Below are 13,131 nucleotides of genomic sequence, written 5' to 3'. Positions count from 1 at the left end.
TCCCGAGGATCAGCGTTTCGCTGTTTCTATTTAGTGTCGTTCCTTTCCCAGGGCTCGAGTTTCGCCTCCATCAAAGTTACCGTATGACAACAATAGACACGCAGTCATTGCGCTTTTTATTTTATTTTATTTCCCATAATAACCTTTCCCGGGAATCAGGAAATAGTCTTGATCAGTTTCAGATTTCCCGGGAATCGCGTCTCCTGTGATTAAAACCTAATGACGACCCGCCCATGTTGGAGAGGTTCTTTTCTACGACTCTCCCACATTGAAGAGGTACTTTTTTAGATGGAAACGCAACGTGCCTGGAACCAAACTGAGTCGAGTCGAGTCGAGTTGAGCTGGTACTGTCAGTGGAAAAGCGGCATAAGATGACCGGACAAAAGCTCATATTAAAAGGACAATACTGGTCTGGGTGATCAAACCATTGGAATACGTTTCCTATTATCAGTAAAAGATCTGTTCCCAGTATAATTTCTCAAAATGACTTCCCTGTACAGATTCTGAGCGTTTAACGTTGTTGCGTGTCACAATGTCAACTATGGCAGTATTCCTCTTCGGCCTCAGTATGCGCCGGTCAGTTTGGAGTTTGTGGACAAATCCCCAGTGAATCACCATTCAAGCACTTTACAAAATGTCTCATCACAAAGACCAAAGTGCTGTATTGCCATTTCATTGGTGGCAGGCAAGCACACGCAAAACCTTCTGCAGTTTCAGTATACAGGGGAGGCAATTTTGCCAAATTACATCGGTAATGGATGTTTTAGTGAAGCCAGGAGATACGGCGACAGAGGTTTGATAAACCAGACCTGTATTGTCCTTTAATATCATGAAAAAAACACAGGACTAGAAAGACATTGCATTTGAGTATCTACAGTGCAATGCAGTATTAACCCCCCCCCCCCCACTCTGACATAACTGGAGAATAGAGTGAGTCTTTGTGGTCTGGCCTTCTGCTATGGGGGTCTGCAGAGGTTTAATAATTTGCTCTCCCTGTGAAGAAAAACGGAGAACAAGTTGCCTGCAACAGCACTCCAAGGATGTCCTCGATGAAAGTCGGTTTTGGTTTAATAAAGCAGCACGTATCTGGAGCTCGCTGGCTGTACGGCGGTGGCGATCGCCCACAAAAGGAGGCAGCCAGCAGCATTGACGGCCAGGCCTTTTTGTTTAATGCTGTTTCTGCACCGTGTGCACTTGCCAATAAGAGTTGTGAAATCAGTCGTGTTCGGAAACTTGCTCGGTGCATCGTAGTGACAAGTATGCCAATATTCACCACTTAGGATATTTATACTGTCTCGCCCAGTAAGCGGTTTGTACAAAAACAGCTAAATGTGCACACAATTTAACAATCTTCCCCGGGTTAGCTGTATGTAGTGAGCCTTGAATATCCTCTCTGGTTAATCGTTGCCAATTTCCAAATCTGTGGGTTTCCTGAATATCTATCTGGTGATTATATCAGGAATCTGGGTCCTCTGAGTCCAGTATCACCCAGGGTTATAAAGCAGAGCCAGGGAGTCTTGTCAGGAGTTGGGTTGGGCCGGTTGTTTACTGTGCTGGGGTGTCATTGGGCTCAGAGGGGAGAGAGGGGGGAGGAGTGAGGAAGGGAGAGAGGGGAGAATGGAGAGAGGAGAGAGGGGAGGACAGAGGAGAGAATGGAGAGAGGAGAAAGGAGAGGGGAGAGGAGAGAGAAGAGGGGAAGGAAGGGAGAGGAGAGGGGAGAATAGAGGAGAGGGGGGAGAATGGAGAGGAGATGGGAGGGGGGAGAGAGGAGGAGAGGGGAGGGGAGAATGGAGAGGGGAGAATGGAGAGGCGAGAGAGGAGAGGTGAGGGGAGGGAGGGGAGAGGAGAGAACGAGGAGAGGAGGGGAGAGGTGAGAGGACCTGGACAACAAGGGCTTTCGTCCATCTTGTATCCTCTTGCGGCACTAATCTACAGGCCCTCTTGTGTTGGTGTGGGAGTGATTGACCACTGGCTTTAGATAGGAATTGATTGTGTGGGGTCCTTAACAATGAAGAGCCCTTGCTTGTCTGGCAACAGGGGAGGAGGGGCTGTCATACCCTCGGATACTGTTGTCTGTGGCGCAACGGGGTGCTGCGTTAGTGCATTGTCCAGCGCTCTCTGCCTGAGGAGCCGGCAAGGTCCTTGATTTGAGTAATGCCGGGCTCCTAATTGGGTTGTATCGATCCGTGCCTGCACCTGTTCATGACCCAGCAGTCTTGATAAATGTCTGCTGGTTCCACTAAGGTTAATATATAAATAAAGGAGGGAGGAGAGGACCCTCTGCAGCCCAGGAGGGGTGAGGACCACGTGGAGGGAGGTCTGTAAAGGAGCGACCAGGGGAGTCGCCGTGAGGGAGGGGGTGATGGGGGTGACGGGGCTCTGTGTTTGGCTGTCGTGCTCTCGGTCCTTTCTGTGGTGTCAGAGGACCACCAAGGACGGGGGGGCTGGGATTGTGCTCATGAGTTAATTGACAATTTATTTTCCTTGTTGTGATACATACGGGTAGGGGGTGGCCGCGGCCAATATTGCAGGGAATAAACCCCTACCATCCCTAACCCATACAAATAAGGACGTTGGATTTCTGAATGGTGTAACAAAATGCCCCCAGTACACCTCATAACCCATGGCCATCCCTGCTTTCACCAAACAATATCAGGTCATTGTTTATAATGCGCTATTCTAAAATCCAATTTGTTACAATCTCCGCAGTTATAAAAAGATGTGTTATGTCTGAAAGGAACATCAAAGCGTTGAGTAGATGGAGTTTAGTAAAATATCTCTTTTCCCTTCACCGTGGGGGGTTTGATGGGATGGGGTTCGATCCACTATTGGCTTGCTGCGTTCAACATTTACATTCACATTTAGGGCATTGAGCAGATGCTTTCATCCAAAGCGACTTACAATCAGAACATTTGTCAGAATGTTAGTTAGTGCCAAGCACTAACAATCGCTAGGTTAACCCATTCCCCGTATAAAACAGACAGCTAGGATATGATGCTACACATTGCTAAGTACTATTGTTAAGTGCAAGGACGTACAACATACGTGTGTAAATTAAGTGCCAGGACTTACACCATACAATAAGTGCTTACATTAAGTGCCAGGACTAACACCATACAATAAGTGCGTAAGAGGGGTGTGGGGGTTTGGGGGGGTAAGGGGGGGGTTCTTCGCTATAAACAGCAGGGCCCATGGCCTGGCTGGCTACGTCAGCAATCTGGTGGAAGAATTGGCACCTTGTATCAACACCTCCACCACCCCTGGAGAAGACGGAGGTTATTACAGTGGAATAAATAGAATATTGAAACTAAGCCTACTCAGGAGAGTAGTTATTGTTGAGTTCACCAAGCCCAGGAAGGAGATGCTGTAGCTTATATGGTCGTTAAGGAACCAACGCCACCAAGGTGAGCCCCAGCCGGGGACTGTTCTGTCAGAGGGCTGGACTGCGGAGGCGTGTAAGGTCAGACAACAGGTTGATCCTTCAACACTCAACCGATGACCGCAGTGGACGGCACTATAGCAAAGTCCTGTGTTTATTGGAAAGTTCTCTTGTTGTGGCTGACACGAATCAAATGGAAAAACATGTTTAACAAGAACTAACTAATATGAAGTGTCCTCTTTTGTTAAGATGGAGGCAGTTGCAGGTGTGTAGCCTTTATCTGTGGTGTTGATGTTTGTGAGAGCGACTGCTTTGAACGTGTGTATATTGGCGAGGGAGAGGGTGGGACATCCAGATGTGCTTCGCAGGGAGGGACTTCTGGGATATCCGGTTAGTTACATTTTTCGTATTTTGCTTGTCACATTCTGCGTAAAGAAGAGTCCATATTTGTTCTCCTTGTCCTTGTTGTTCTTCTTCTCTGTTCACTGGTGCTCACATAGGAAGTTAGAGAATAGAGATTGTGTTGCAGTAGACCGGAGCAGTGACACAATTCACACCCTCGTCTGTGGCTGATTTAAATGTATATACATATCTATCGTTACATCCAATTAAGGTCTCCGCTCTACCACCCCATCACCACCTTACCGCTGGGCGTACCTGCTCGCCCCCACCTCCTCCCACCTCCAGGTGTGGAGCGCTTGCGATCTGTCTCTCGCCCTCCCGTGGCTAACCCTGTTCATGAGTGAACGTGCGGGGGAGAAAGAGCTCACTCATAGCCGCCAGCCTATGGATTTACCATTATTCCCCATCGTGCGATTATAGCGCTGTATGTCGTTTATCGGGGTGTGTGGCATTAGTTTAAGAAGGCTACCAGCGATTGGAATTAGGATCGGATTCAACTCCGCTCTACGCCCCGCTGACAGTTATTACCCGCGCCGTAGGCATTTACTATTGAGCTGCCTGTTGAAGTTTATTCATGAAGGGGTCTCTGGATTGATATTTCTAGTTATACGTTGACCGTGCAGCCCGGGCCCCTGGTTCATAACGCCATGGCGCTCTATAGGCCCTCAGAGAGAAGAAGGGCCGCACTCACAGGATGGCAGATTGAGTGCACCTTGTGGGACGGCAGTAGAGAGAGGAATTAACATCCAACAAGGAATAATAAAGTCGCTGAGTGGCTCCTGATTCATCGCAGTCCTGCAAGTGCAGAAGAGGGAGGGGGGGGGGGGGGGAAGTCAGAATCAAAGTGTTTTATTGTAATTTGTGCAGACAACGCAGGGTCATTCTGTACGTTGAGATACTTTTCGACCTTGCAGGAAAACAACACGTAGGAGGTATAATAAATTTAAACCATGTTTGAAACACGTTTAATGTTAGTTTGTGTAGCAAAGTTCATACGATTAAAGATTAACTTGCATATGAGATATTCTGTGTGTGTTCCACCTTGTGTTCCTCCCCAGCAGCTGAACTTTGTATGTGTTTACTTCTGCCTCGCACAAACATGCCAACACAATGAGTTGGCGGAGCATCACATTCTGATTCTGGTGAGGTGTGAGAATAGGAAATAAGCGAATGTCTCAAGCTGCCGTGGTTCTTTTGTGCGAACGCTGGGGTTTTGAACCCGGCACCAATGAGAACACAGCTCTCTACTGGACCGACGCCCGAGCCACACCCGGCGCGTAGCGGCTGAGAACATTCCTGATGCCCACGCTGATCCGACGAGGGCCTTTGTCCTACCTTTAATTTTTAACCAACACAATTTCTTTGTTCTAAATATTTTAAGCTGGTGTTGGCCTCGAAAGTTTTGAGAATATCTGTATTCAAAATGTTATCTCTTTAGTGAAGAGCCCTAAGTTCTTGTTGCCATGGTGTTCTCCACCTGAACCAAGGCCATGGTTTTCAGACGTGATGCCGGAGAACTGCCTTGAGAGAGGAACGTGTGTTTGGTCCTTCATGCTATTTTTAGCCTTGATCTCTTTTTTTCATTATACAAATGTGTACATTTACTCAAACTCAGACGGGGGAGAAAGCAGCGCTCCCCCCCAGGCACGTTTGTTTCTATCACAATGCACAATCACTAAAATGATGGAGTGCGTGCGATGACAATATATTCACCAGCCTCCCTCGCTCCGGGCCTGTGCAGAGCGAGCTGGACCTCTTTGACCGCACTCGAGCTGTTTATCGGAGACGCGTTTCACCAGGAGAAAGTTGTGGTTATCCTGGAAAAAAACGCCGGGGTCAGGAGCCTGTTGTTGTGGATGTTGTCTTAACGAAATAATAATTTCAAGTAAACAATCACGTGTCAAATTAAGATGAATAATAAGCATTGTAGGGGAAATGTACACCAGCTAAATATTAGAGCGCATAATTTACTCTGAAACGTGTGGGCATCCCACAAAAGGGTCATTATGCTGTGGTCATGCTATTGTAGACATATGTAGTGTTGCAGTATTATATAAATATATATAATACAGAGTGAGCATTACCGCAGAATAATACAAGCAGGCAATCTGCAGGTACAGATCTTCAAGATGCTCGCACTGAGGCAGAACCATGTGAAACCAAGTGTGCCCGTCTTAATTTCCGCTTTCTCAGATTCCCGGCTGTCATTAGAATAGGCTCATCAATCAGACAAGGCAACATGCAGACACCACAGCGCTGCTTAAAGCAACGGTCCTGCTTAAAGTCTCACTGGCACATATGGCTTTGAATGCCATCCGTATATTGTATTGCTTCATTTATTACAGAAATAATAAAAGGGGACTTCATAACATAATCTGAGGGTCATTTGTCGACCGGTAGCCTGTGGTCCTATGATCCTGTAATGCCAAAGATAATTTGGGTTCCAGCATTGTGAAACCAAAACAAGCCCATTTAATTCACAACAGTGTACTGTTGAATGCCACTGATTGCTGTGGACTGGTGGCTGTGTGTTGGTGCTGCAGACCCATGAGGGTGGAGGAGTGGCCCCTAGGGGCATCATAGTGGAGGCATCGGCTCCCACAGAGAGGCCAACACTCACCGTGAAGCTGAGTTGTTTAGCGGTGTGAATGAAGGGAAACGCACAATTATACTGTAACTGTTTCTCCTAGTTAGACCAATGACTCATTTCTCTGACGCGGCCGTCCAAAGTGCCTAATAGTGATACTGAATTGAGTCGTTAAGAAGCTGGTGGGAGTCAGCCATCTTAGTCAAGGACGCCTAGAGGCAAGGAACGGACATCGGGGATCGAACCCGGAACATTTCAGCTGGACGTCAAACACCCCGTGCATACACCTACACTGCTCATGTGGTCACTGGAGCTGTATCTCACAGGAGTCCTGCAGACTTTGTGTATCTTCAAGTCTGTTTGTGGTCATTTGGTCCGTGATGACTAGAGGCTGAGACCGGAAGACTAACTGACATTTACTTTCTGTTAATTCTTCACAAACGTTTTCTAAAATGGGTCATCCTCGAGTTTAACTATTAAAGATTCAAGATGACTTTATTTGTCCCAAGGAAGATTTGTTGTGAACATAAAGGACGCCACAGAAAGATTTGTCCAGTTCTAGTGTGGTAACAGACGTAAAGTGCACAGCACAGACCAGGGCAAACATAAGTGCGGTCCAGTCATGCCACTATAAATATGTGGGCGGAACATTTACATTTCCAGCCATTGTTTTACATCAAGTTCTTGTTGTGTGTTTCATGAACTGAGCATTATGAACACGCATTGTCATTTTACGTGCTTCATTTACAAAAATCCTTTAAACATTGCACTTTGATACCTCCAGAGTCTGTTAAAGAAAATAACATTATTTAAGAGGACTAAATGAACCTTTCCTGAATTAAAATGTTAAAATACATCAAACCAAGCCAGACAGACATAAATGTACATTTGCATGGGGCTGAGTATATGGACCCACTCAACCCCCAAAACCTCCGTATGTCTCTCTGCCTCCACCTCAATAAGCCACTCTCAGAAGATTCGTCAGGCGTTTGTCTGCGTAATGGTCGGTGAATTTGGCTCTCTATTCATTCCTTTGTTATTCTCTCCCTGTGCCAGCCAGCCTTCTCTTTTGTGCCCGAAACAAGAAAAAAAAAAAATAATAATGAAATAAAAAACCCAAGGTTTGCCGCCTGTTGAAGTTGAATTTAAACCGCTGAGACCCTTCGAAAAACAGCGAGCTTTGAAGACATGTTTATTAAACTATGGATACATGTCTGTGCACCCTAACAGTAGGAGAGCTCTTTGAGGGGGAGATTCCATGTTGATAATCCACTGTTGAGCTGCCCAGGGATTAAAGCGCTCGAGAATCAATATCAGCGGACAGGAAGGTCTTCATCATCATCATCATCGGCCTGCTGGTTGCAGCATGAGGGATCATATGCAGATGATTAAATTAACAATTAACGTAACCTTTGGCAGAACGAATTAAGCCCCGTCCATCTGCACACACACACACGCACGCACGCACGCACGCACGCACGCACGCACGCACACACACACACACACACACACACACACACACACACACACACACACACACACACACACACACACACACACACACACACACACACACACACACACACACACACACTCTCTCTCTCTCTCTCTCTCTCTCTCTCTCTCTCTCTCTCTCTCTCTCTCTCTCTCTCTCTCTCTCTCTCTCTCTCTCTAGGGCTAGGGTGAAATTAATATAAGAAATCCCACCTGCGAACATAAAGGAAGCATATGCATGCAATATTCAGTATTACACTTATTACAAAGTATTGCTGGACAGAATGTCAACAAACATAGCAGTAAAGGGTGTGTGTGTGTGTGTGTGTGTGTGTGTGTGTGTGTGTGTGTGTGTGTGTGTGTGTGTGTGTGTGTGTGTGTGTGTGTGTGTGTGTGTGTGTGTGTGTGTGTGTGTGTGTGTGTGTGTGTGTGCGCGCGCGTGTGTGTGCATGTGTGGTTGATCGGCAGTGAGTTTGTGTGTGCAGGGGGGCGGGCGGAGCACGTTAACGGAGGGTAACGGCAGCACGCATGCCCCACGGCCGCGTCTGGATTCCACTCCGCGTTTTGCGTCCCGCTGTTCTCCGCCAGCAGCCCATCTGATCCGCGCTCCCTCGCCTCGCCGCCTCAGTCTGGCCGAGCCGCTCACCACAGGCTGTCCGCCCGCCGACTGAAGTTGCGTGAACACCTCAGCAGCAGCCAGCAGGATCGCCCGGATTCGTGTCGCACCTCCACCTTCGCAGTTCGGGGGTTTTATGTTTTGTTTTACCCGTTGGCGTCGCGGGAGTCTGTGTCTCCGTTCAATCAGCTGAACCGACTGGGCTCCGTGAGGAGATGTACTGAGCAGACGCCGGCCGGCTGTGAGTGGTGGTACCCGGACCGCGCTACCTGCCGCGGCTGCGCTGCGGGGAGTTCTCGGCGAGCGGGATTCTGCAGGAGGGGAACTCTGTGTGAGGAAGATGTGGACAATGTTCCGGATAGAGACCGTCCTCTGCACTTTTTCTGTGCTTTATGTCGCGGCGAAGGCAGATTTCAAAGCGGGGAACTGCAGCGAGGTGAGGGAGGCGTGCGTCGCGAAGGGCTTCAGCTTCGCACATGTTCCTCTGACGGAGATATCAGGTACGGTTTATTCTACTGAGAAAGTCGCCATACGCACCACAATGCTTTATATTAATTATGTTGGCAACGTCTCTCGGTTCTGGATCCAAAAAGTGGAAGTAGTGGAGACTGCTCTGTCGTTCAGTTTGGACACCTTTTGTCTCCAAAAGACGCGAACAGGAGCGCATTGGTGAAGGTACCCTGGGCTTTACGCGCTGTGCGCCCTAGCGAGAATCTGCTGTGGATCTACTGACTGGAAACGGAGGAGATATGAGGGCTTCGACCACCTGTCATAATCTTGAGTTGCGATGTTTCCAGTCTGATAAATGACAGAAGTTCACCCGGGCGTGTTTTAATAAATGTGCATTTGCCACTGCTTGTTGGTTTAATGAAACATTACATATTCAACAGTCCAATTACGCCGTTAATCATTGAATAAAACATAGAACAGCCCTTCTAGCGTTAAGGGGAAAGGCCCTGCAATGAGCAACACTGGATCGCCTCCTAATGCGGCGGAATGGGACAGGAGCATCATTCACATGTTTGCCATATTTGCAGGCCTATGTGTTCAGCGGATATCTGCTCTAGCGGTGATCACGCATACAGAAGTTGGACAATGCAATAGCCTAATTTTAAAGTCTGATTTGTGAGTCACTAGTGATGACCCATTGCTTGAAAACGCCGGGTTTCAGTCGTCCAGGGGAGAAGGAAAACATATGGTGCTGTGAGGAAGGATCTGGCCAGTCCATGCCTGATCCTGATCCCTCATAGTTCAGCACGTCGACTCACTGGGGTTGCAATTCTAACGTGATATAAGCATGTACGCGTCTGTGTATTATTAAGCCTATATAATACATGAACAATCGTTTTATTGGCTCTATTTAGTCCTTATAATTACACTATTACAAAAGTACCAACTAAGTCGGCTTGGGAAGAGACCAGATCCGTTTATGAACAGTATAGGCTATAGGCCTACTCATCGGTTCCAATAGCTTTACACATTTTGAAGACCGCAATTGATGAAGTAAAAAATCATAAAATATTCATAACTTCATGGTGTTTCAAGGCCGTCGTTTGGGGTCATAGTTCGTTGCTTCCCAGCGCGGGGTAACTGTGTTGCAGTTGTTCTAGTGGAGCTCAGGGTCCCTCGCTCCAACGTCAAACCTGGCACGAGTAGAAGGCTGAATATTTGATAACGGGCCCACCTGTTTGTAGGTGGCACAGCACCCAGACTGATTTAATCCTCCAGATGTACGCACATCTAATCTACAAAATGAGAGAAAGATCAAATGCTGTGTGTTATCTGTGAATGCGGTGGGCCCCTCTGCGGGGCTTCACATTGTATCCCCCGTTATGAATGAGTCATAAGCTCATTGGGCTGTTGTGGCGGCGTAATGCCTTTTAACACATCAGCGGGTTTACACAGGGTGGGGAATGCCCTTCATGCTTTAGATTTAACTGGCGATGTCAATCACACGCGTAAGCAAGCGCATCCATCCTCCGCCGACAACACGAGTGGAGACGCAGAGGAGAGGAGCAGAACTCACAGTAGAGGAAAAATACCTACAAGTAGAAACACCTAGAAGAGAAGCAGGCCTCACAGTAGAGTAGAAACACCTAAATATAAGAAGGCCTCACAGTAGAGTAGAAAGAAACACTACAGCAGGCCTCACAGTAGAGTAGGAACACCTAGAAGAGAAGCAGGCCTCACAATGGAGTAGAAACATCTAGACGAGCTTCAGGCCTGCTCTTAAAGGGTCATGTAGTCTTTTCTCTTCAACTCGTATATTTAAATGTAGCTAGTTGAGTGAGAATGTTTGAAATGGCCACTTATTTCAGAAGGACTGCAGTCTAGCCCCATAGGTTAAACAAAGCACTTAGACACTCTGGTTAAGGGTGTGTGTGTCTGTGCCGGTGGAGGGTATGGAGAGGGAAGGTAAGAGCTTCAGCACTCCAGGATCCCCTGACCTTTCTGGGCCTCAGCCCAGATAAGCTGTTGCTTTTATTGGCTTCATTATGATTCTTATGTTGGCTATTGTTTCAGACTGCCTTCCAGCATTAAATCTCTCTCTCTCACTCTCACTCTCTCCTGCTCCCTCTCGCTCCCTCCCTCTCCCTCTCTCTCTGCATCTCTCTCTTGCTTTCTCCTGCTCCCTCTCTCTCTCTGCATTTCTCTCTCTCTTGTTTTCTCTCTCTCTCTCTCTCCCTCCCTCTCTCTCTCTCCCCCGCTCTCTCTCTGCATTTCTCTCTCTCTCTCTCCCTCTCTCTCTCTCTACAACTCTCTCTGCATCTCTCCATTTAATATCTTAAACCTTAGCCGTCCATCTGTGGATGTGTGGCTTCCAGGATTGTGTAGGCCCAGGGCCGAGGCGCTGCCACTAAGGCCCTGGTGATGGCTGGAGGACAGAGGTGTTGACAACAAGCTGTTGTGGGAAGTGGGAGTATTTAATAGGATGATTCACAGAGACTTTGCCCAGGAGACCACAAATCCCATTCAGCGTCTTAATTCCCCTCCGATTAGACACGAAGAATGCCTCTAATGTGTCCAATCACGTGCGTTACATAATGTTACAATAACATCACATTAACAGACGCCCGCACAGAAAGACAATCCTTCTCGAGCTCTGAAAATCGTCTCTTGACTCGAGATTGCTCGCCTTAGTTCATACGCGGTGTGCATGAATCGTGCGCCGTAATCTCCGAATGTGTTTTCACTCATCTTTCTTTAGATTGTGGTTTCCACGGAAATGGGAACAAAGTCAGATGTCACCCTCTCCTACCACCATCACACCTGCAGACAGCCGTCTTCATAACACCTCTATCAGACAGCTATTTCCAGGAGCGCACCATTCCAGACATGCAAGACTATTATAATTATAATAACATACAATTACTTGTATATTTCACTATAACCATTCAGATTTCTTTATCTACGGAGGACAGGCTGCACAGAGAGGGACTCCCCCCCCCAATGGCTCCTCACACAACACAGACCCCTACTCCTGGCCGATGGAGGGACAGTGTCTCTCGGCTCGAGAGACCATTGGGATCCCGTGGGATCCCAAGCACTCGCTGCGGTTGTTCTGCAAGCAGGGGCCCCTGACTTGTGTCCTCGGGGCTTGAGAGCCTGGGGGCCAGCGCTCCGAGCTGTCAACGGGTGCATTGTGTCGGGCCCTCAGGTTCATGGGAGAATCGGAATCCTGTGGAATGTGTTCCGGGGTCCAGACCTGACCCGGTGCCTCTGTGCCTGGGGGTCTTATCCGGGACCGTACATGAGTAACTCACTTACGGCTGGGTTAAATATCAGACTCTGGGGGCCCGCAGGAGCCAGAGGGGAAGGTCGAGTTTTAGAAGGGGGTGAATTGCTACAGATGAGGGCATGAGGCGATACGGCATCTGGGCCTCTGTCCGCCTCGCAGACCCACCACGGCTATATCATTAAAAACAAAAAAAGGAATTAAGTTCCTCACCAGTGGTTTTATTAAAATATGTGCAGAGACGAGAGCGGAGCACAGAGGCAGCAGTCGAGGGGAACTCAGAGCAGTGGAAACAGTTGCAGACGCAGCAGCGCTACCGAGCGTCTGTGTGCCTTCAGTCTTATTTGTACATATTTAAGCAAGCTGTCAGCCGGTCCCATCTCTGCCCGTCTAAATCCAATCCTGCCGACGTCTCCGTGCTGGCAGGAACAAGGCTGCGTTCACACCCGGAGTCGCTGCTCGGTGACTCACCTAATGCCGGGGATGTGACGACGTAGCAGCTATTTGCCGTGAGGAGTGAGTGACAGGCCACAGGGCCTGCGCTAGAGCTTCTGCCCCGTATCCTGTCGTTGTCGGGCCTTTCGTCTGACTGCTGCAGCAGCCCGGAAGACAAGTCAGGGAGACAGGGACGGAAATAACAACGGCTGGTTTGAGTAGTGTGATTCTTGGCCACCTCCGCCACCAGGTGAACGATTTCTGTGTGCGGGTGTAAATTTGTATCATGGTCGCGGGTGTGGGCCTGTCATTGTAGGGAGTGGAGAGGATTTAAAAGGAGCAAAGTAGGTGTGCCGTATGACAGAGGGGCTGAGTGGCTGCTATGGCTTTAGCTCCCCCTTGCTTAGGTCTGTATTTCTAAGTTGTGCGAGGCAGTGCATAGATATCAGATTAGAACAGCTTGCTGTCTGTCACACAAACCC

The sequence above is a fragment of the Micromesistius poutassou genome (assembly GCF_964030765.1).
Source record: "Micromesistius poutassou genome assembly, chromosome: 14".
NCBI lineage: Eukaryota > Metazoa > Chordata > Actinopteri > Gadiformes > Gadidae > Micromesistius > Micromesistius poutassou.
This window is presented reverse-complemented; position numbering follows the sequence as displayed.